We start from the raw sequence: 20,836 nt of genomic DNA on the forward strand, positions 1-20,836 counted from the left end.
AATCAGCCAGAACTGTACAGGAGGGGGCATGTGGGTACTTACTTGGGCAGAGATTGTGATGGGGTGGGGTTCTCCAAGCCTCTGACCCTCATCTGCATCCCATGATAGCTCCCTTCATCTGTTCTGAGTCTATCTCTCCTTCTGGGGGCTCTGAGGGCACACTTGATGCCCAGTACCACCTCACACTCCAATGTCAGACTCCCAGCTCCTTCCAGGTGGGGTCAGCTTTCCTCTGAAAGACCCCTGGCTGCCTCACCCCACCAGGCAGGTCAGAGAGGTAGATCAGGGTGCCCTCTTGTGCCCCTCCCTGAGTTCTGAAGTGGAAACCCTGGGTTGGTTTCTTTGCAAGGGGAGGAAGATACTCAGGGATGCTGCTCTGGGATCTCTAAGATGCCCCCCCACATGCAAATCACTCCATCATATGCAAAGCACTTCACAATATACAAATGATTTCACAATAGTGCAGTCAGCATTCCTGCCTCTGGGGGCTGAGGGCTGCTGGCCACCAGCCAGAGGAGGGGCAAGAGCCACCATTTGCTGCCTTTTCCTCTCACCGGGCCTGGAATTTCTACCATCAGACTTCTTAACGGATTAAAGCAACATGGGCCTTGGGGATGGGACATGGAAGATGACAATAAGCGGGAGGGCCAGGTGGAATGACATGGTGGGTAAACTAATGTGTGACCGTTAAAAGCAGTGAATTAGATCTTCCAGGGGGCTTCCAGGTATAACCAAGTAAGAAAAGAGACATTAAATAAATATTTATTTAACATAATCCACTATTTTTAAATAACGACAAAAGGAACCTTATATATATACATGTGATCATGAGAATTAGTATATAAAAGTCCATGTATAATTGTAAATAAAAAATATATATGATCACACAATAGGGTGAAAACATGAATTCTATGGTTGGGGAAAGAAAAACTATAAAAATATAAAAGGGCCCTGGCCAGTGTGGCTTAGTTATTTGGAATGTCCTGTGCGCCAAAGGGTTGTGGGTTTGATTCCTGGTCAGGGCACATACCTAGGTTTCGGGTTTGTGCCCCAGTCAGGGCATGTACAGGTGGCACCTGATGGATGTTTCTCTCTCTCTTCCTTCTTCTCTTTCTAAAATAAAAAAAACATATCCTTGGGTGAGGATTAAAAAATTAAAAAAATATATAAAAAAAGAAAATTTAAAAACATGTTAAAACATGTGTACAATCACATGTACTTATATTAAAAATTACAAATAAAATCTAATAATACACACATGTGATATACCACTATCATATATTCGGACCCTTGTTGACTGAAATGTTATGCAGCACATGACAGCATGTATATATTTATGTGTGTGTGCAGATATATGTGTGTGTATAAATGTATATTGTATGCGTGTGCACATATATATATCTGTAATGGTCTCCTAGTTTGATGGTTAAGGTTAAGACAACCAGATTCTGGTACTAGAGTTTCTGAGGCAAATTACTTAACTCCTTATGCCTTAGTTTCCTCATCTGTAAAATGGATTACTATATCGGATTGTTGTGAGGATTAAATGAATGAATATGTCTAAAGCACTTAGCACTATATCTGGCATATGCGAGTTCTGTTTAAGGGTTAGCTGTTGTTGTTGATGTTTGTAGATAGATACATGGGTATAAAAAAGATAGCACAGCAATGAAAAGAACAGATAAAGACACAGAGTGGGGGGGATCCGCTCTCCTTGTGAGCACGGAGGAGTTTTTGACTGGTCTGGAGGTCTCAGGAACAGACCAACTTCAGCAGGGCAGGAGGGCCTGGACGCTGCTCGGGTCTGAGTGGCCAGGAGGGGCTGAGGGACTGCAGACCTCTTGCTCTAACTTCGCCGGATTGCCCAGCGTCTGCCTTGAACACATGGCTACTGGCTCTGGTCCCTTTAGGGGGCGTTTCTCAGCAACCCGGCCTCGGCTTTCTGCTTCCAGGAGGTGGGACTGCCCGGGCCACTGACCAGGCGGTGGCTGCGAGGCTGGCAGTGCAGGGCTCGAGGCTCCGGGCTGGGGTGCTGATGCCCACGTCTCCTGCTTCCCGAGTGTGGCCTCGACCTTCTCAGGGCTTTCCCAGGGGGCTGCAGGCAGGCAGGCAGGCAGGCAGCAGCCTCCTGTGGGAAGGCATGAGGCTCAGGGCGGCGAACACCTTGCCCAAGGCCTCAGAGGGGAAGGGGCAGCGTCGGGTGCTCACCCAGGGCCCGCTGCTCCTACAGAGGCCTCAGGCTCCATCTCTCCAAGCTGGACCTGCCCCTCTGGAACCCCTGACCTTAAGCCTTGGGCTTCTGCAAAGATAGATAAGCTTGCCTAGACCCTGCGTAAAGTCTGTCCAAATGAATCTAATGTGTTCCTTTTCCTCTCTCCAACCTCAGAAGGGCAAATGGGGGCGAAATCCTGTGCATCCGAGCCTTTGCAGGGCCCACTTTTACTTCACTGGTGTTTATGGATCCACTCGCTTACTTGTTACGCCTCCCCCATCCACCTCCCTGCCTCCTCCTGGGGGCACCTGAGTTTTGGGTTGATCACAAAATAGAGTTTCAATGGAGTTTTCATTTATCTACCTACCTGCATACATACATGTATGCCTAGACTATATTCTAATTGACTTGGCTTTTTTTTTTTTTAATAAGGAAAAAAAGCTGTTCTAAGGTTGTTTTTAAATATTATTCAGTGATTTTTATGATTGTGTTCATCTAGGTCCTGCACCACTGTTTACTTCTGCATAATAAGTTCACTTCTAGGTATTTTACATTTTTGCGGCTATTTTGAATAGGATATTTCCGGTTACATTTTGAAGTACTTGTTGATAGGGCACAGGGGCCAACAGCATTTTCTTACTGGTTATACTAATTTCTCAGTGTTGCCCTGGAGTCCTTTGGGTGGGTAATCCTGTCCCTCCCTAAACACACAGGTATTAGGAGGAAGCAGCCAGCATGGTTATTTGTAGAGACTTCACAGGAAGTATCTGTTCTTCTGGGACTGGCGTTTCCATTCAACATCGTTGAGCTAAGATTCATTCATGGTATCGCAGGGAACTGGTTTATTTGCTTGCACTGTTTGAATGACGTGCCGCCGTGTGAACGAAGCCACTGTCATTAATTGAGCCGTTCTCTGGTTTATGGGCACGCGAGTTATGTCAGGATGTTTGCTGTTTAAGAACAGGGCAGCTTTGAACGTTCTTGTCCACGCCTCTTGGAGCACTGGCCAGAGTTTCTCTTGATTTTATGCCTGAAGGGGATATGCTGGGCCTCCGCTTTGTAAGATAAGGCTAGATTGTGTGAGCCTGCCACTGCCCAGTGCTTCTATCAGTTGCACTCTGACCAGCAAGCACTGGAGATTCCGTGGCTCCACCTCTCCTCCAAGACTGGGTGCGGAAGGCCTGTTATTTTTGCTCTTCGAATGGTGTAAAATAGCACCTCGTTGTGGTCTTCATTTGCATCCATCTCCCTCAGCTCCAATGAGCTTGAGCATCCCTTAGACGCGGCTGGGTCAAATGGGTTTCCTTCTCTGTGAAAATGCCCATTCGTGTCTTGTACCTGTTTTTCTATGGGATCACTTGTGTTTTTCCTGTGGATTGGCAAGTTCTTGATGTATTTTGGATGCTTATCGTTTAGGTCTTCCGAGGCAGACGTCTCCTCCAGTTTGTGGCTTGCTTTTCACTTTCTCTAAGGTGTCTGCGCGTCTCTCTTCCCTCCCGCACCTGTGCCAGGGACGCCCGCGGCGCTGTGCCGTGTGAGCGTGTGTGTGTGTGTGTGTGTGTGTGTGTGCGCGTGCGTGTGCGCGTGCGTGTGTGTGTGTGTGCAGGAGGGATCGGGGGTCTCGTGTGCCCCCGTGCAGACCGACCCCCTGCTTCTCCTGCCCCCCTTGGGTTTTGAGGAACCCCAAACTCCCTCCCAGCTTTGGCTGGAGCGGCCTGGTTGGGGGAGCCCCTCTCTGATTGGGGTGGACAAGCTGGGGCAGGGAAGGCCTCATGGCGAAGGTGCCCCCGCTTCCCCCACGGAGTTATTTATCACTTCCGGCCCCCCTCTTGGGGGGGGGGCGGGCCCTTCTCTGCTCCGCTGGGCACAGGGCACAGCCCGGCAGCCGGCGCTCCCTGGGGGCTGGCGGCCGGGGGAGGGGCGCTCGGGCCGGCCCTCGGGAGGCGGGGGCGGGGGCCAGGCCTGCGGCCCGGCTGGGTGGGCGGCGGAAGCTGCCCGAGCAGATAAGGGCCGAGGTCTGCTCTGCGGTGAGACAGTGCGGGACGCTGCCTCCCCCCGCCCCTCCGCCGAGCCCTCCCCCGCACCCCCTGACCCGCTCCCGGAGCCCGGGTCTGCCCCGCGGCCCCCTCCTCCCCGCTCAGGGCTGGGCCGCCTGGGGGGGCTTCGGCCGGCTCCTTCAGTTCCAAAGTTGTTATTTCAGCTGGAAGATGGGGGTAGGGGCCCCCACGTATCCCACAGGGCTGTTGCAGGTGAAACCAGTCCGGGCTGGTGAAGGGCCTCGGGATTCGGGCCTTTTGTGAAAGATGGGGACCCTGAGCTCCTCTCACTGCCCCTGCTGCACCCCCTGACCCTCCGGGCATCATCCCCACTGTACAGGTGGGAGGGCGGGGGTCTCGCCTGAAGTCACAGAGGCAGCAAGGAGCAGAGCGGAGGAGGACGGGACTCTGTCCACTGCCCCCAGTCTGGGGACTGAGCTAGGTTTTGTGGAGCCGGACACTTATTTAATTTTGGGGGCCTCTTTAAGAAAAAGGGACACAAATCACAAATACAAGCTTCCTGAGGCCTCTCTCCCAGGACCTTGGAAGGGACCCAAGCAAGTGAGAAGCTCAAGTTCAGCTTCTTGGTTTTCTGGCCCCAGCCCACAGGCCTCTTGGAAGGGCTCACACCCCTCTTAGGGGAGAGGGCAGACACCCCCACGGTTATAGGGTTACGGGGTGACAGGGTAGGGTGGCCAACACAGCGGGGAGCTGCTGGGAGAGGCCCTGCTGCAGCTGGTCCCCACGCCTTGCGTGCCCAGGCAGCTGTCAGCAAGCCCAACCCAAGAGCAAGGGCAGTCAGACATTTGGGGGCTGCACCAGGGCTAGGCAGGGCCAAGCCCCCCAGTCCCAACCGGTTCTGGTTCAGCTTGCCACTTAGGGCCTCTGACCCTGCGGGCGGAGGTGGTGGGGAACACTCTCTAGGCGAAAAGAAAGGGGGACCTCTCTGGGGCAGTGTAAGTGCATCTGACTCGGAGGCACAGGGAACTGGGGCTCAGGGCCCTGCCAGGCTGTGTGTTTCTGACCTGGGAAAGACTCCTCTACCTGTGTCTTCTATAAAGTGGGAGAAATGACAGCCCCTACTTGTCAGGGCTGTGATGAGGCTTAAAGGAGACCAGGCACCAAGAAGGCCTGAGCCCTTAGAAACACATTTCCCTCCCGTGACGTCTCCGGGCCAGGAGAGGCCTTCCCTGTCCATGTCAGGGTGAAGTCACTTCCCAGGGGTGCTGTCTCAGGTCCAGAGGTGAGATTTAAACCTGTGAGTGTCTGGCACCCGTGCCCTGGTTCTAGCCACTAGGGGAGGCTGCCCCCTTGGGCCCGTCTCTCCAGGGAGTTACGTCTCACTGCTAGGTGTGCACGCCAGGCCAGGGAGCCAAGGGGAGCACTTGATTCCGGGACCTGCCCACCTTTCTGGATTTTATCACCTCGTTGCTCTCTTGGGCACCGGAGGCTGGAGAATTTCCAACGGATATCCTGCCACCTGGAGCAGGAGAAGCAGGAGCTCTGGTGATGGGGAGAGAGCGGGGGACCTGGAGAAGCCGTGGGCCTGGGCAGCAGTGACAACCCCGAAAAGCTCAAAGGAAGAGGTGCTGCTTTGCATCCTGGTTTGCATAGGATTTCCACCGGGTTGGCGGTCAGAACCGAGCCCTCATCTCAGAGCTGCACCGTTCTGGACAGCTGATCTGGTACCAGTCACACCTCCCCTCTGAGCCTCAGTGTCCTCATCTGTGAAATGGGGGTCCGAATGCCTGCCGCTTCGAGGATTACAAGACATGGTGTATGTAAAGTGCCCGATGAATGGCACCAGTGGTTGAAACAGTCGTGGCTGTCTGAGGGTGAAAGGGGCATCTTGTGAGGGCAGGAGGAGTGTGAGCAGCGGTGGGGAGTCCTGCCAGGGCAGGTGTTTGGGCCCCCAGGTCTCCGTCCCAGGGAGGGAGCGCCTTGGGGTAGGGCTGGGAACCGCAGCCACAGCATGCTCCCAGACCTGACAGGTCAGAGCGAGGACAGGGGCCCTGGGGGTGCAGAGAAGAACCGGGAGCCGAGGTTCTCACCCCCCTCGGGCAGGTGAAGGGGAGAGGAGGGAGGAAGTGGGGTTCCTGAGTGCTGATGGGAGGGGCCTCTGTTGTGTGATGCTGGCCACACGAACACCCCATTCCATGACCTCCTTTGTCTCTTTGCACGTTTTCAAGGTAGGCATTTTCCAAACGGGGAAACCGAGGCCCGAGAGGTGAGATCACTTGCCCAGGTTCACACCCTGGATCTGTCTGGCTCGGCAGTCTGGACTCCAACAGTCACTGCCACTTTCTTATCTTATCTGCCTGACAGGTTGGGAGTGAAGCAGCGTGATCGCCGCTTGGAGGGATCCCAGGGCCTGCCGCTCTCTCCCGCATCCCTGGCCCGGCTGACAGCTGTCCAGCAGACATCGCCGGAGCCCCAGGGCTGGCGCTCAGGAGGGTCTGCTCCTAGTGAGAGCGTAGGCCCCTGGAGTAAGGGAGTGAGCGCACCGTCTCAGGAGGGCTTCAAGTGGCGGCCTCCTGAGTCTCCGCCAATGTATTTCGATGGCCGAGGAGCGGCTGGAGGAGGGTCTGCCGGGCATCGGAGGGCATGGCTCAGAGTGGCCCCCAAACTAGCCGAAATGTTCCTGAAGTTCCTCATTTTATCTTGAAAATGGTTACAGATGTGCATCCTTCTTTTTAATATGTCAGCTTTCCTCCCCTTAAAAAAAAAAAAAAAAAGTCTCTACCTGAGCGGAAGACAAGCCATGGTGCCCGCAGTGCCCACACAGGGGCGCCCGGCCCCTGGACCCCGCGGTCCGGCTTAGAGAGTTTAGCAGGGACAGCGCTGAGGTCAAGCCCTGCCTGTTCTCTCTCGCACTCCAGGGCTCTTCCTGCCTCTGTTCCGTGCTCCTGCCTCTAGCTTTGGGCCCGCTTCTCCTCTCATAGACCAGCCCAGCCCAGCCCAGCTCTCCCACTAGGAATTCTCAGGATGCCTCATCCTCCCTTCATCCCCGAGGGTCCTTGTCCATCTGCAGCCCTCTCTGGAGGCGGCCAGCACCCGACTCTCAGGTTTCTGTGCCCATTAAGGGGAAACTGAGACCCAGAGACAAGAGGTGCCCAGCCCCAGGATGCATAGCAAGAAGGATGGTTGGGTGCCCAGGTGCCTAGGCCTGGGGAGAGGGCACCAGATCTGGGCCCTGGCCAGGGAGGCAGGAGGGAGGAGGGAAGCCTTGGGGCACCGGGGGCTGCTGCCTGGCAGGTCCCCGTGCCCTGGGTAGGGAAGTTTCTTATTTCTCCTGCTTGACTTCCCCCTTTGATTTGTTATAGCCATGAAATGCTCCGCTCTCTTCTCTTTTCCTTGCTGCCCCCGGGCCTGGAGGAGCACGGCCTCCCCGGGAACTGGGTCTTGGCCTCGCTGGACTCCTGTCTCCTTCCGAGGGTTGAGCCGGGGAGCCAGAAACAAGCGGTGAGTTGGTGCAGCCGGGGCGGGACGAGGAGGGCCCGGCCGCCCAAAGGCCAGCCTGGGTGGGTCCCAGGGGCTGGCACAGTCTCGGCTGGGAAGGCGTGGGGCTGGGCAGAGGGTGTGGCAGGCAGGTGTGGGCTTGAAAGCAGATGGCTCCCTGGGGTCGTGGGGGTGGCAGACGCTGGGCCAACGGCCTCAGTGAGGCTGGGGGGATTGGGTCCTGTCAGGGTCTGAAGGCCAGGCCCCGAGTTCGCAACTGCCAACCACCAGGGCAGAGCCATGGCTTCTCTGTGACCCCTGACCCCACATTCTGATTTCACAGCGGCCAAAGCAGGCCTGGCTCAGGCCGGTTTGAGGACCGGGCTGAGAACCCAGAGGCAGGCATGAGGCCCGGAGCCTGGGAACCTCCCGCTGCTCCAGGCCACAGCTGGACACCACCCTGCGGCCGGCTGGCCGGCCGGGGAGGGCTGGAGTCTGTCTGTCGGGCTGCTGGGCAAGCCGAGGGTCGGCCGGAGCGTTTGTGCCGCCACTGTGCGGTGCCTGTGGTAATGGGGCTGTTGGCGTTTTGCAATGGGCCGGGGGTGGGGAGGCTGCGCACACATGCTTCCTGTGGTGACTGGGCGCTTCCTGTTTTCTCAGGCGCCGGACTTGCTACTGCCGATGTGGAAACAGGGCAGCTGCAGCCTGGGCGGCTCCAGCCCAGGGCCAAGATGGGTGCCCTGAGCGTCGCCCCCAACTCTGCCCAGAGGAGCCCAAGTGTGCCTGCCCCCCCAGGCCCCAGGCCCCAGGCCAGGCTTAGATGGCCTGAGTTACCCCAGACCCCAGGCCTCTGTCATTCTCATCCCCGACAGCTTCCGCCAAGAGGAAGGGGCCAGCAGGGCTGTCATTCAAGGTCAAGGCCGAGCAGGTGGCCCAAGGGGTCAGAGGCCGGGGGGTGAGAGCTGCCGGGGGTCAGGGCACGTGGCTTTGGTCTCAGCTCTCCTTCGTTCCCTGAATGGCTGGGCCACCCCTGACCCCTCCAGGCCGAGGCTTTCTCCTCCGAGCAGTGATGGTGGCACCTGGGCTGTAAAACCCTTCATCCACTTCGGCCCCAAGTTTGCCTTGATTTTTTTTTTTTTTTTTTTTTTTTTTTTGTTAATCCTCACAGGAGGCTATTTTCCCCCCATTGATTTTAGAAAGAATGAAAGGGAGGAGGAAAGGGGAGAGAGGAGAGAGAAAGAGAGAGAGAGAAACATCGATGTGAGAGAGCCACATCCATCGGTTGCCTCCCGTATGTGCCCCAACCATGGGGGGGGCGGGGGGGACCTGCAACTCAGGTAGGTGACCTTGCCCGGAATTGAACCCGAGATCTTTTGGTTTTCGGGCTGTTGCTCTAACCACTGAGTCACGCTGGCCAGGGCTTGCCTTGAGTTTTACATCCCAAGAGCCTCAGCTTTGGGGCTGAGGCCGTGGGGCTCAGCATCGGCCTGGACAGAGAGGGGGCTTGGATAGACTGGGGGATGGAAAGGGCATGCCAGGCGGGGGCCAGACTGGAACGAGGCTCGGAGGTGGGAAGGCCAGGACCAAGTTTGGGAGGCAGGGTGTTGACGGGACAGTCAGAGCGGAAGGTGACAAGGTTGACCCAGACGGTTCAGAAGTGGGAGAAAGACTTTAAGAAACTCTGTATTCCTGCAAACCTTAGGGAAGGGTTGGACACCTTCCTCCAATTCTTCCTCAGAAGAAAGGCAAGCGGTTGTCTGGAGGGTAGGGGCAGGGTCAGCCCCGTCAGTCCCCCAAGGAGATGAGTGCCATGTGCTGTGATGGGGGAGCCCTGGGGTGTGGGGGGGACCCAGCCTTTCCCCATCTGCCAGGGGCCTAGAGTTCCACCCTTAGGGCCAGGCCTTCGGGTTCGGCACTGCCCTCTTCCCAAATGTGTTTTGTTTTGTTTTGAAGCTGCTATTGCAAGAAGGGGAGGGGAGATGACTTGCTTCTTGTTGAGTTTGCTGACAGCATCTGACCTCTGGAGGAAGTTTCTTTCGCAGGAAGGGTGAGGCCTGAGCCCCCTGGGGACTGACCAGTCCACTCACTAAGGTCAGCCACCCCCTTGGTCCAGGAGGTCCTGAGATGCCGGCCCAAAGCAGCTCCCCCGGCCGCTCTAGGCCCGCCCATCGCAGAGCACAGGGACCTGCTCCAGCCAGAGAGGCCTTGGGGACCCCAGGACCCCGAGGCCCAGGCTGAGGGGCCACCAGGCCAGCCTGGGCCCCACCATGCTGTCCCTCCTGGGTGCCCTGGGCCAGCCCAAGTGCTGAGTTGGCGGCTCAGCAGCTGCTTCTGCCCGCGGAGGCCCAGTTATAAATAAGCCCCGTGTGGCCGAGTCATCAAGTTCTGTCTCAGCTGCGTTACCTCGGTGACCACAGCATGGGGCTGCCCAGAGCTGGGCCCATCAGAACCTGCCCACCCGGGCCAAAGGCCGGACCGGCCTCGATGCCTCCTGGGGTCCCCACATCCAGGGTTTGTGCATCTGCAGCGACTCAGACCTGGGCCTCCCTGGACACAGGCCACAGAAGGGGCAGGGCCATCCCGCCTGCACGGAGCCAGCAGCTATTTACAAACCGAAAGGGGAGGAGTGAGTGGCTGCGGCCAAAGTGGCTCCAGGCCCCCAGCCCCCACTCCCACTCCATCCCCAGCAGCCCCATCCCCCCTCTCCCCATGGCTTCCTCTTTCCTTCCCCACACAGCCCCCCAACCTCCCACTGCCTGGCCAGCTCTCTCTGGAAGACCTGGAGGCACCTAACAGTGACCCCCCCACCCCACAGCGGCCAGTCTGCAGGTCCCCTTCTCTCCTCGACCCCAGGACGCCATTCGTCTGGGCTCCTGAGAGCAGCAGCCCCTTCCCACGGGGCCCAGCCCACCCTGCCTGCCCGAGGCACATTCCCACAGTCTCAGTTCCCCTTCGTGCTTGGAAAAGCTCCAACACCAATGGCCGCCACCATGCGGCCTGGCCTTGCCCGAGGGTGGCTTCTCTGGGCGCCCTCAACCTGAGGCACGTGGGGACTGCTGGGGCCCCGTTTCTGGGTAGGAGGCCCCAGCCACTGCTCTCTTCGGGCTGGTGTGGGTCACAGGCCCCTCTCACGGTGCAGAACGGGGCGGGACAGACGGACACCGGGCCCGAGACCACAGCACACCCCGCTTAGGAAATGGCAGGCAGGGTGGTGCTGCAGCAGGGACTGCTCCAAGGAGAGCGAGCACGGGCAGGACGCAGACTCGTGGCTAATACTAGACAAATGCCCTCACGCTGGTGCTGAGGGGTGCAGTTACCATCAGCCAGTTCTTTCTGGAACAAGCCTGTCCCTTAATCGCCACCGTAAGAGGACACTGAGGCTCAGAGGGGACGCTGCGTGCCTGAGACCACACAGCTGGGACGTGTCCAGATTTCCAGACACCCAACCCCCTTCTCCCTCCAGCCGGTTACCCCCTTGCTTCAGCGCCAGCCTCAGGCTCCCTCCGGGGAGGACAGAGTCGCCCAGCACGGTGACGGGCAGCAGTGGCTGACCTGAAGCTTGAGGGGCAGCAGGCCTCAGACAGCAGAGTTGTCAGATGGCCGTCCCTGGCCAGGCCACCCATGCTCAGGACCCTCTGCCCTGCCTGGAGGGAAGGACCTAACTGCCCCATTCCTTTCCTCCCGCCAAGGCCAGGCGAGGCAAAAGCCCGGGCTCGAGCCCCGCTCAGCCACAGCCAGCTGGCTGATGGTCACCTCACTTCTCTGAGCCTCCGAATCGTTTTCTGTGAAATTGTCGTTGCACAAACACCGAGCTGAGGGCAAGCTCTCTCTAAAGCTAGGACACGGCCCTGCCCACAGGTCTGTGGAGAAGGCAGGTGAGTTCCAAAATCCTGGGAGACACCAAGAAGGAGTGGTGAATACTTGGGGTGGGAGGGTTCCCACTTGGGCTGGACCCTAAAGGACAGGAACCGGGTTCCCCAACCAAAGCAGGGGGGAGCAGGCTCTGCATTCTGAGTCACATCCCTGTGTCTTGGCTTCGGCATTTCCCACGGTCTGAGTGCCCTTCCTTCCTCGGACTTTGGTGAACTCCTATTCATCCGTCAGGGCCCATGGACACACTCCAGCTGCCTGGCCTGGCCTGGCAGCTCCTTACAGCCCCTTTCCCACCCCAGGGTCTGAGCAGACCCAGAGGCCAGGCCCCTTTGGCCACAGCACCCTCGCCGGCCCCACCCAGGCCGGCATCTGCTCCGGAGCTCCAGCCCCCGCTGTCCTCTGCTCCGAAAAGCACCGTTTCCCTTTTCTGGGTGACCACACGCCATGCACAGGGAATTTCCATCGCAGCCTGCGGAGCCTCTGATTCACTCAGGTCCCTCACACAGTTAACTCCTTCCGGCCTGCGCCTCCTGCTCCCGTGCTCTGGGCGGCCCCCACTCTGCCCGGGACTCCTGGGCAGCCTCGGACTGGCCTTGGGCCCCACAGTGTGGAAGCGGAAGTCAGCTCTCAGTCCCTGGCCCCCTCAGGGCCCTCTCACTCCCACCCCACACACAGAGACCCCTGCCCCAAGGGCTCATGCCCCCACACGGGGGCAGCGAACTGAGCTCAGGTTTGGCAGTGACGTGAGCGCGGGTCTATCCCGGTTCCGGCCCTGTCTGCTCTGTGGCCTGGAGCCCTGCGGGTCCGGGCTCGGCTCTGGGCCACGTGGCTCATCTGTGAAATGGAGAGCATTCCTGTCCCAGGGCCTGGTGCCAGGCGCTGGGTCCATGAAGGGAGCGCAGTAATGATTACTTTTCCTTCTTCTTTCCAAAGGGCCCCTCCTACCCCTTCACTAGGTCCCGACTCCAGACCCGAGGCCTTTTTTCAGCCTGGCTTTCCCCTGCCAAGACCTGGCTGCTCAGACAGGGTGAGGGAGAAGTGTGTGTGTGTGTGGGGGGGGTGGGGGGTGGGGGGGGGGGGAGTGGGGGGGCTGCTGCCTCAGGGCTCTCTGGCCCCTGCACTCCTCAGTTTCCCCAGGGGACTGTGGAGAGGCCTGGGTGGGAGCTCTGAGAGGCGGAGGCTGCAGAGAGCCTGAGCCTCGGAGACGAAGGAGCGCCGTCCTCCTCCCCGGGGACACTGGGCATGCACCTCACTCACCACCGTCACGCATGCTGTCTGACCTCCTGCTCACAGCCCCGTGGGAAGCACCCTGTTATCATCGCCCCATTTCACAGAGGAGGACGCTGAGGCCCTGAGTGACTTGCCCTCAGCCACGCAGCACACGGAGGACGGGGACAGGATTCCGGTCAGGCTTGTCTCCACGGGCTCAGTGCACACCTGCGGAGGCTAATGAGTGGGACAGGCACTAGCCCAGTGGTCGGCAAACTCCTTAGTCAACAGAGCCAAATATCAACAGCACAACGACTGAAATTTTGTAAACTTAAATGTCTTCTAATGCTACTTCTTCAAAATAGACTCGCCCAGGCCGTGGTAATTTGTGGAAGAGCCACACTCAAGGGGCCAAAGAGCCGCATGTGGCTTGTGAGCCGCAGTTTGCCGACCACGGCGCTAACCGGACCCCTGCTGTGTCCAGGTAAAGGCGACCATCTTCCCCAGCCCTTGGAACAATGCTGGGACGCGGGTCTTGCCGACCTCTCTGTAGAGAGGAAGCCTCTGAGCTTTGGCGAGGGGAAGGAACCTGCCCAGAGGCCACACTTCCAATCGGGGATCCAGGGGTTACCCAGAGAGGAGGGGATGGAGAGAGGAGAGGATGGAGAGGGGGGCTCCACAGACGAGGGGGGCTGAGGGGAAGCAGCTCCTGTCCTCAGCGAGCCCGCAGCGGGGGGGTACTGCCCGTGGTGAGCAGAAGGAAGTCGCTGTGGGTGGCGGTGGGTTTGAGGTACCGGAGGCTGAGTGATGTGGCCAGGAGGTGAGCTCCCCGTCTGTAGGCCTGGTCAGCAGGAGACAAGGGTGTGGTGGGGTGGCCGTGATTCAGGGCCCAGGGCGGTCGGCCAGCTCTGGAGATCTGTGCCTCCTGTGGTTGAGACTGGCAGCGGGGGACAGGAGTTGGCACAGATGGGAGACTCGGGGGGGCTGGGAGAGAAGGAGGCAAACAGGGAGGAGGGTGTCTGGAGGGCAGCCTGGAGGAGGCGCGCCCTTGAGAGACAGAGCCTGGTGGTGTGGAAGGGGGAGGCCGGTGAGCAAAGGGCGTGTGAAGATTGAGAAAGAGGTTCTAGGAATGTTGAGAAGTATCTTGGGGCTGGAGGTGGGGGTGGGGCTGGCCCACTTGGGGTGGGGGAGGGTGGAAAGGCCAGCGGACTCTGGGTGCTGGGGGCTCCGGCACAGGCCTCAGAGGTTTGCACTTGGCCTGTGGACATGTGAGAGCTGAGGAAGATGGTGAGGTTCGGAAACACCCTTGGGAGAAGCGAGATGGGGACCGTCAGCCCTCGGAGCTGCAGCCCCGCTCCCTCCGCTGCTCGCCAGCTGTGGGTCCTCGCACATCCGCCCTGAGCCTGTCCCCTCACATCCCGCCCTGAGCCCGTCCCCTCACTGGGAATGGCGCTGAGGATAACATGCCCGCCCCGGGGCTGTGTGAGGGCGGGAGAGTTGCTGCAGGTGGACAGCGGGGCCTCTGCAGGTGCCGGCTCCTTTCCCCTCGCCTTTGTCGGGGCCACAGGCTCTTTCCGCCCCGGCCGCCCTGGCCGGGGTACAAGCCGGGTCTCAGGCAGACCCTCCCCCAGCCACTTCTGAGCCTCAGCTTCCTCATCTGTCCCACGGGGATGATGATGGCGCCGACTTGAGCTTTGAAGAAGAGAGAATGGGTCCCGCTATGATGCCTCCCTTCCAGCTGGAGCCAAAACCCAGCTCCACACAGCGCTCCCCAAGGCCCCACCTGACGCAGCCCCCCCTCTCCCCTCGGCCCCCCGGCCCCTCGCACCCCTGCCTGGTGTGGGACCTGGCTGTTCCCCGGCCTGGACCTCTCCCAGCCCCCTGCTGGGCTGGCTCCCTCACCTGCTCTCAGGGTCTGTCTCAGGGGGGCCCGCCCTCCCGCCCCCCTCAGCACATTCTGACGGGCAGTGACACTCTGCTTATCCCTGTCCCCTGCTCCAGATCAGCCCCCCAGGCAGGGGTCTTCGCCTGTTTGGGGGGGCCACAGGGCCCCCAGTAAACATTTGATCGATGTCCTAATGCACTGAAGAGCCAGCGGGGCTCTGCCCAGCGCCCGGGAGCTCTGAGGGGCCCAGGCGACCGAAGCTGGGGCTCAAGGAGCCTCTCGCAGTGTCTCAACCAGGAGAGGAAGTTGCAAGACGGCCATTTCTGTACATGGTTCAGCTCTGTTTGTCAACCTTCCCAGCTCGCGGTCGAGGCCTGAGTTTTCACATGCCCTGTCCCCCGCCCCCACCCCCCCCATGACACCAGTGCTGGGAAAGGGGGAGGGGGCTTCGTTCCCTCCTGCTAGAGCTCTTTTGGGTTGAGGCCGAGGCTTCTGCAAGCTCAGGGGTTGTGTCCCCTTTGTGGACTCAGCTTCGAGGACGCAGCACCCACGTTTCCTGTTGTCCGCTCACTTTGTGATTGCAATAGCACCCAGCCTACCCCCATCAGCCACCCAGCCCGGTGGGGGCAAAGGGCAGCCAGCCAGCCCTCCCTCGCCCAGGCCTGCCTGGCCACCCTGTCACTCTGCAGGGCTCAGCCCAGCGGGGCCGCCCACTTGTCCAGCGAGGTGGCGAAAAGCAGTCATGTGCTGTTGGTAGGAGGGTAAGTGGGTACAGCCTTTACCAAGGGCAATGTGACAATCTCTCTCTCTCTCTCTCTCTCTCTCTCTCTCTCTCTCTCTCTCTCAAACTAATACAATATTACATGTCAATTATATATCAATTAAAAAAATACATCTTGCCCTGGCTGGAGTGGCTCAGTTGGTTAGAGCGTCATCCTGTACACCAGAAGGTGATGGGTTCAATTCCCATCAGGACACATATAGGAGGCAACCAATTGATGTTTCTCTCTAACATCAATGTTTCTCTCTCTCTCTCTCTCTCTCTCTCTCTCTCTCTCTAATCAAATAGCCCAGCCAGTATGGCTTAGTGGTCAACCTATGAACCAGGAGGTCATGGTTCGATTCCTGGTTAGGGCACATTCCCGCATTGTGGGCTCGATCTCCAGTGGGAGGTGTGCAAGAGGCAGCCAATCAATGATTCTCTCTCATCATTGATGTTCCTCTCTCTCTCTTCCTCTCCCTTCCTCTCTGAAATCAACAAAAATATATTTCAAAAATACATCTCCTTTGATATCAGAAGAGGTGAGTCAAAAATCCCTGTACACCTACGTTGCAAAATCTAAATAAGTCATCTCAGTTCCAATGAGTTAAAGATAATGTCGTTTTCAATATGATGACTTAAGGCAGTGGTTCTCAACCTTCCTAATGCCGCGACCCTTTAATACAGTTCCTCATGTTGTGGTGACCCCCAACCATAAAATTATTTTTGTTGCTACTTCATAACTGTAATTTTTCTACTGTTTATGAATCGTAATGTAAATATCTGTGTTTTCCGATGGTCTTAGGTGACCCACAGGTTGAGAACCGCTGCTGTAGAGCCTAAGACCATCGGAAAACACAGATATTTACGATTCATAACAGTAGCAAAATTACAGTTATGAAGTACCAACGAAAATAATTTTATGGTTGGGGGTCACCACAACATGAGGAACTGTATTAAAGGGTCGCGGCATTAGGAAGGCTGAGAACCACTGGTCTATGGGGAGGTGCACCAGGGTTGCCAGGGTCTGTATTTGGTTGTGGTGATTTTCAGTGTCAATCTCTTAACTATCAAGATTGACCTTGGAAAATTAAATACAGAAAAAGGAGAATTTATAAGAATTTTAGCTTCCCTTCAAACATATACTTCCACAGAAGTAGTAGGTCCTTCTCCTGCGTTGTTTTCATCGAAGACAGAAAACTATGCTTTGTTCTTTGCTACTGAAAGGTGTGCTTTTTTTGTAGAGAGAGAGGAAGCGAGAGAGAAACATGGACATGAGAGTCCGCCGCCTCCTGCACGCCCCCCTCGGGGATCAAACATGCAACCTTTAGGTGCATGGGACGACACCCAACCAACTGAGCCCCCCTGGCCAGGCCGAAGGATGCCCTTTTATAGACAAGCAAATGTAAAAGCAGAAGGACCACCGCCCCAAGCCAGTGCTCCAGTCCAGCGGTCGCCAACCGGTGGTCCGCGGACCACGGCTGGTCTGTGAGTTCCGAAAGGTTGGCGACCACTGCTCCAGCCCATCCAGCCCAGGAAGCAGCATTTAACTCCAGTCTTCTTCCCCGACAACTATTCCAGTGGACACTCCCTCTAACTTCCCTGCTTGAACACACACACACACACACACACACACACACACACACACACACACCCCTTGCCCTTTGACCCACCCAGCATTTCAACTTTTGGAAATTTATCCTAGACGTACACTTGCATATGTGTAAATTAACAAGTTTTATCGATTGTTGTATTATTTGTAATAACAAGACTGGAAAAATACCTGAATGTCTATTCATAAGGGACTGATTAAGGAAAATTTTATTTTATTTTATTTTTTAAATATATTTTATTGATTTTTTACAGAGAGGAAGGGAGAGAGATAGTTAGAAACATCGATGAGAGAGAAACATCGATCAGCTGCCTTCTGCACGCCCCCCACTGGGGATGTGCAGATTAAGGAAAATTTTAGCAATTGGAATGCTATACAGCCATGAAAAGGGACCACAGCTACGTGCAATGACATGGTGGAAAAAGAAGCAGAATTCCCCTAGTATTTGCATTATGATTCTCTTTATATAAAGATTAAAATCTGTTAAGATAAAAACTAAGCTATGTGCTGGGGATATTTACATGAGTGGTAAAACTATAAAGAAAAGGAAGGAAATCATACTGAAAGCATTAGGATGGTGTTGCTTTTAGAGAGAGGGAGGGGCCTTTAAGGGGACTTTTGTGGATGTTTCTGGAGGGCTGGAAATGTTTTATTTCTTGACCGGGATGGTGGTTACCTAAGTGCTGGCTTTACCTGGCATAATTATTCTTTAAACTGTATATGTTTTGTACACTCTTTAATATGAATGAGGTCTCACATGATTCAAAAATGTTGCAGTCCATCCAAACAGTGGAATACTATACAGTCACTCAAAAGAACAAGACAACTCTGTATGCATGGGCGTGGAATGGACTTTGGCGGGGAGGGAGCAAAGTACAATGTGTTCTTATGCTCCTTTCTAGGTAAATGTAACAAGAGAACATATCTGCCTGCGTGCTTCTGTATGCTGACATTAGCTCTGGAAACACACAAGGACCAGGTAACTTGCAGGAGCCTGTGGAAGAGGAACTGGACAGCTGTTTCCCTTTTTGTACATTTTGAGTGTTGTATCATATGCATATATTATCTATTCAAAAAATAAAATAATTAAAACAATGTTGTCTCTTCATTCTCTGGAACCCCCAAAATGTTTGGGTTCAAACGAATTTCTTGCCAAGAAGAATGAGAGTCACAGCCCAGGCATGAGGCACCTGGCGACCTTCAGCAAGTCGGGGACCCTCCCTGGTCCCCATTTCCTCCACTGCAGAAGAAGGAGGCCAGGTCACCACCGGCTTCCCACCCCCTGCCCCCCCAGTCCTCTGTCCTCCTTTTCTGCCATCGGCACCCTCTTCTCTCCTCGCTTTAGGCTCTTGCTGCTTCACTTCCCTCCTTTGACACTTTCTTCTATTTTGTTTCTTTTTTTCTTTTTAAAAAAATCCTCACCCGAGGATATTTTTCCATTGATTTTTATTTTTATTTTTAGAGAGAGGGAAAGACAGAAAGAAATATCGATGTGAGAGAAACACATCAATTGGGCTGCCTCCTGCACGAGCCCTGACCAGGGCCCAAGCTGGGGAGGAGCCTGCAACTGAGGTACGTGCCCTTGACTGGAATCGAACCCGGGACCCTTTGGTCCGCAGGCCGACGCTCTACCTACTGAGCCAAACCAGCTAGGGCTTGTTTCTCTTTTCCTCCCTTCTGATCCTTGCTGCCTCACCCCCTCTCTGCCCTTCTGCCCTCTCTGTGCGTGTCTTCTCAGCCTTTCTCCCTCCCCTCCCCTCCCCTCTCCTCCAGGACCCAGCCTTCCCTAGAGTCCCAGAAGGCGGGTTTCCTGCTCCAGCTCTCCACACAACCTGGGTGACCTGGGCGAGTCACCAACCCCTTGGGTTACGTGAGGTCACAAGGTGGAAGCAGCCAGCACAGTGGGGGCCACTCGGAAAAGAATGTCCCTCCTCTTAAAGGAGCTGATAGCCCTGGGGTTGTGGATGGTCAGACCCTCCCTGCTCCGCTTGGAATGCTCAGAATCGGGGTCCTACTGTTCCAAAGGCTTTGAATGACAGCAGGTCCCTGGGTGAGTGAGGTCTCGGGAAGAGGCCTCTGGTAGGCTTTGGGGGAGGGAGAATGGGAGGAAGGATGGGGAGGACTTGGTGTGTGAATAGAAAGGGAGGCTCGAATTGTGCAGACAGTGAGAGTCATTCTGCCCATTTCCAGAGGTTTGGGCCCTGGATCTTTTTGGGGGGCTTCCTTACTCAGGGCTTTTGGGCTTGGCCAGACTCGGGACAATGGAATCTCTTTCTCCTAGGGTCTCCTGGGGTCTCCTGAGACTTAGGCCCCAGAAACACATGGCCGACCTGGTGTGCTGCCTGCAGCACAGAGCAGAGCACACACACTCCCTGCCTACAACCAGCAGAGGCCCCACAGTCGCCCCTGGACGCAACCCTGGCTGCTCCGCTTGACTCTCAAGGCCCTTCGCCTTCCTGTCCTGTCTGGCTTCCAGCCACAGGGAAGGCGGCTCACTGTTCCCTGTTCCTCTCCACCTCCTGGCCTGTGCTCAGGCTGGCTCCTCAGCCAGACAATGCCCTTTCCCTTGCATGCTTTCCTCCCCGAGGTCCTGACCAAATTAATTGTTCCTCAGTGTACCTAGCACCTCCCTCTTGTGCCCCCACGTCCCCAGAACACGTGTGTTTGCACATCTGCTATCTGTAGCTTGTGAGCTCCTGGAAGCCCTGGGAATGCCTCATTCATGTCTGTGTTCAGCACATGGGAAGTTAGTGATTAAATGAATGAGTTAGTAGATAAACAAGCATTCAACCAACCAAGCCAAGAGAGTAACGAATGAATGAATGAGTGAATGAATGGAGACATCAAGCAGGACCTGATTCCCATGGAGTAGACCCACCCTCACACACCTCCAGTTAGCTGGGACTCTGCCTGTGGAGCAGGGAAGCTGAGAGCAGGATGGAGCTGATGTCAAGTCATCCTGCCTCTCCCCTCCTTTTGGGGAGGGGCCTGGGTCAGGTTCCTAGGGTGTCCTGGGGACTTGCGACCTGGAACCGCTGGAGAATCCCAAGTGGGATGCAAAACATCGGTGATCTAATGGTGAACCGGGGATCCCTGGTCTTTGCTGCCAGTGAAGAAACACTTGGGGGTCTGGGGTTCTACTGACTGGAAGGAGGCAGGCCAGTCTTAGTGGGGAGGGGATATAAAGCAAGGGGTTAGACTACACATGGGAGGAAATTGGACTCACTAGACATCAATGGGTCAAAATGTGTCTTTAGTCATCCCTCTGCCCTCCAGACTAGATCAAGAGCTCTCTGAAGGCAGAGATCTTGTCCATTACTTTTCTATTTTCCCAGCACTCGGCATAGAGCCTGGAACTCAATTAATATTGGCAGGGTGCACAGATAAAAGGATGAGTGGATGGATGGATGGATGGATGGATGGATGAAGTGATGAGCAGGTGGGTGGATGGATGGATGGGTGATGGGTATGTGAATGGGTGATAAGATAGATGAATGGATGGGTGGAGAGATGAATAGGTTGATGGATGGATGAGTAGGTGGATAAATGGACTAATGGGTGGACAGATTGATAGCTGGATGTACAGTAGAAAGACTGATGGATTAATAACACATGAATGGGCTGGTCTATGAACATATAGATGGCTAGATGGACAAGTGGATAAACAGATAGGTGAGTGGATGAATGGACTAACAGATGAATGAATGAATGGACAGTTGGGTAAACTGATAGATAAACGAATGTATGACTGACTTGATGAGTGGATAGATGGTTGGACAAACAGATAGATAAACAAATGGGTGGGAAAACA

General features: G+C 56.0%; 1 long non-coding RNA gene across 1 annotated transcript; it reads left to right on the top strand.

Annotated features, from left to right (window-relative positions):
- The first annotated feature begins 653 nt into the window (after positions 1–653).
- Positions 654–18,120, top strand: LOC129151202 (uncharacterized). The gene is made up of 6 exons (XR_008557949.1): positions 654–664; positions 7,572–7,710; positions 11,376–11,561; positions 12,493–12,586; positions 13,134–13,252; positions 17,928–18,120. It is a non-coding gene; the product is annotated as an uncharacterized LOC129151202 (long non-coding RNA).
- Positions 18,121–20,836: the final 2,716 nt, after the last annotated feature.

This window comes from Eptesicus fuscus, chromosome 13 (genome assembly GCF_027574615.1).
Source record: "Eptesicus fuscus isolate TK198812 chromosome 13, DD_ASM_mEF_20220401, whole genome shotgun sequence".
NCBI classification, from domain to species: domain Eukaryota; kingdom Metazoa; phylum Chordata; class Mammalia; order Chiroptera; family Vespertilionidae; genus Eptesicus; species Eptesicus fuscus.